The sequence below is a fragment of the Rhinolophus sinicus genome, chromosome X (genome assembly GCF_036562045.2).
Source record: "Rhinolophus sinicus isolate RSC01 chromosome X, ASM3656204v1, whole genome shotgun sequence".
Taxonomy (NCBI): domain Eukaryota; kingdom Metazoa; phylum Chordata; class Mammalia; order Chiroptera; family Rhinolophidae; genus Rhinolophus; species Rhinolophus sinicus.
In genome coordinates this window covers 102355771-102358598 of record NC_133768.1, presented here as the reverse complement: position 1 = coordinate 102358598, position 2828 = coordinate 102355771, and the positions used below count along the sequence as shown (strand labels likewise).

Sequence of the window (2828 nt, the reverse complement as noted above, 5' to 3'; positions counted from 1 at the left end):
GCAGCAGAATGGATGCTTTGCAACTTCCGAGACTAGGTCTTAAGAAGCCTTGTAGCTGTTCACTTTTGCCCTCTTGGAACACTTCTACGGCCATGTTAAAAAGTCTGAGGGAGACTGTGAATGAGGAGAGACCATTTGAGACAGACAGAGAGGCCCAGAAGACACAAAGCACCTCAGCCTCAGACATGTCAGTGCAGCCATCTTAGACCCTTCAGCCCCAAGCAAGCTGCCAACTCACTGTAACTGCCTGAGTGGATCCAGGTGAGGCGAGCAGAAGAACTTTACAAGACTTCTGGTCAAGACAGTGGAGTAGATAAATGCTATGCTCGCCTCCTACCATGACCACATCAAAATTACAACTACATTATAGGACAACCACCCTTGAAAACCACCTTAAGACTAGCTGAACGAAAGACCTAAAAGGATATAAACAAGCCACATTGAGACTGGTAGGAGGGGTGGAGACGCGAATCACGCTGGTCCCACACCCACATTTGGCAGTTAAGAATTGGAAGGGAGGGAGGGAGGAGGGCAGTGGGCAAGGGAGGGGGCAGAGGAGCTGAGTTAGCTCAGCCCGGGCAGTGACTTCAGTGGCGCTAGACAGTGGGCAGCAGCAGAGACTGAAGTGAATGAACTGAGATATATAACTCAACCTTGTTGGAGATCTTTTAAAAAAATAAAAAGTTGATTTGGTGCATGAGAACAAGTCACTGCTGCTTACCATTCAGAGACTTACAGGTGTTTGGCTGCATTGCAATAAAGGACTCAATATTGAGCAAGACTTATATTTATCTCTTCGTTTTGGAGAGCCTAAAATTATTACTAGTTTCTCTACCGACTTTCAAAAGTTTTGAAGTTTGAAAGAGACATCTTTACAATGAGCACGGCCAGAACACAGAACCCTGTTATAATGGGTCTATCCAGTCAAAATGGTCAGCTGAGAGGCCCTGTGAAGCCCAGTGGAGCCCCAGAGGGGGGTGTACACAGACACAGCACCTGATGAACCAGCAGTAAGCACAGAGTACAACCACCACTACTGAACCTGGTGCTGACTAGTAAAAGACTTTAAAAGTCCCTCCAAAGGATCTGTGAATCAAAACTTCACATGTGACTGCCACAAAAGGAAATGAGTTTGAAGATTATTGTTTGAAATGTGAGTTACTGATGGGAAATTTTGAAATGGGCTGGGCAAAGCCATCTCCTACTCAGGAGGAGAGCATTCCCATCACTTTATCTGGTAGGGATATTTTAGCGAGAGCAAAAAATTGGAACAGGCAAGAGCGGCGCCTACCTCATTCCCTTAAGTGAATGGCAAGACCTGAAAAAGGACAATGTACAAGCAATGGTCATTGTTCCCACTAGAGAACTTACTCTACAGGTCAGTCAAATTTGCATCCAGGTCAGCAAACACATGAGGGGCAAAGTGATGGCAACCACAGGAAGAATCAATTTACAGGATGATATAATGAGGTTTGATGACACAGTACACGTAGTGATAGCTACCCCTGGGAGTAGCTATGGATCTTATCAAGAAAGGAGTTGCAAAGGCTGATCATGTCCAGATAATATTAGATGAGGCAGATAAGTTGCTGTCACAGGATTTTGTGCAGATAATGGTGGATATTATTCTCACACTACTAAAAACAGACTTTATTATACCGGGGGTGCCAAAAAAAATGTATACAAGTGGACACGTTGGTCAACGTTGCTCAAGCAGTAGTTTGCTGTAATCAGAAGTGTCTGGATGCTGATTGTAACCACTTTGAGCACCTCTTGTCATTGCAGAAGTCAAACATGACTTGTATTCATCTTTTGTTATCAGTATATACTGAGTCTTACAATTTTAATAGTTTTACTTTCTTAAAATGTGTATACATTTTCTTGGCACCCTCTGTATTCTACTTTCCCTCTTAGTGTATGGAAGTTCATAGATTCCCTTTTGTACAAACCCTATGAGATCAACCTGCTGGAGGAACTAAGTTTGAAGGGGGTAACCCAGTACTACGCATATGTAACTGAGTGCCAAAAAGTACACTGCCTCAACACACTTTTCTCCAGGCTTCAGAGAAACCAGTCCATCATTTTCTGTAACTCCTCTCAGTAAATTTAATTGCTAGCCAAGAAGACTTTTCAACTGGGTTATTCTTGCTTCTATATCCACGCTAAAATGAGGTAGAACATCAAAATCGTGTATTTTATGATTTCCAAAATGGCTTATGCCACAATCTTGTTTGCACTGATTTGTTCACCCGAGGTATTGATATACAAGCTGTGAATGTGGTAATGGTAATAAACTTTGACTTTCCAAAGCTGGCCGACACTTATCTCCATCATATTGGAATATCAAGTCGCTTTGGTCATCTTGGCTTAGCCATCAACTTGATCACATATGAACACTTCACCTGAAAAGTTATTGAGGAAAAGCTGGGAACAGAAATTAAACCTATCCCAAGTAACACTGACAACAGCCTATATGTAGCAGAATACCACAGTGAGCCTGTAGAAAATGAGAAATGTTAACAAGCATGCTTTGACAAACTACAGAAGATTCTTTCGGATTTGTGACACATTGCTTTTTGGGGGGAGGGGGGAATGTCTTCTCTTTGTGGGTTTTTCATTTTTTTATTTTGAAACTATGAAGACTTAAAAGAGCTGAGACATTTTTTCTTTTTTTAACTGGTAAAGAGAAAAAAGCTGAAAAGAAGGAATTTACCTATTTTGTTCCACTTGTTTGCACTGTGTGCTGACTGAACATTAGTTGCACTAACTGCTATTTTTAAAAAATGTTTTCTAGGAAAGGGGGACAAGGAAGGAGGAGAAAGAACAGA

At 41.9% G+C, this 2828-nt stretch overlaps 1 pseudogene; it reads left to right on the top strand.

Annotated features, from left to right (window-relative positions):
• The first annotated feature begins 877 nt into the window (after window positions 1-877).
• On the top strand, window positions 878-2520 carry LOC109436882 (putative ATP-dependent RNA helicase DDX6; annotated as a pseudogene).
• Window positions 2521-2828: the final 308 nt, after the last annotated feature.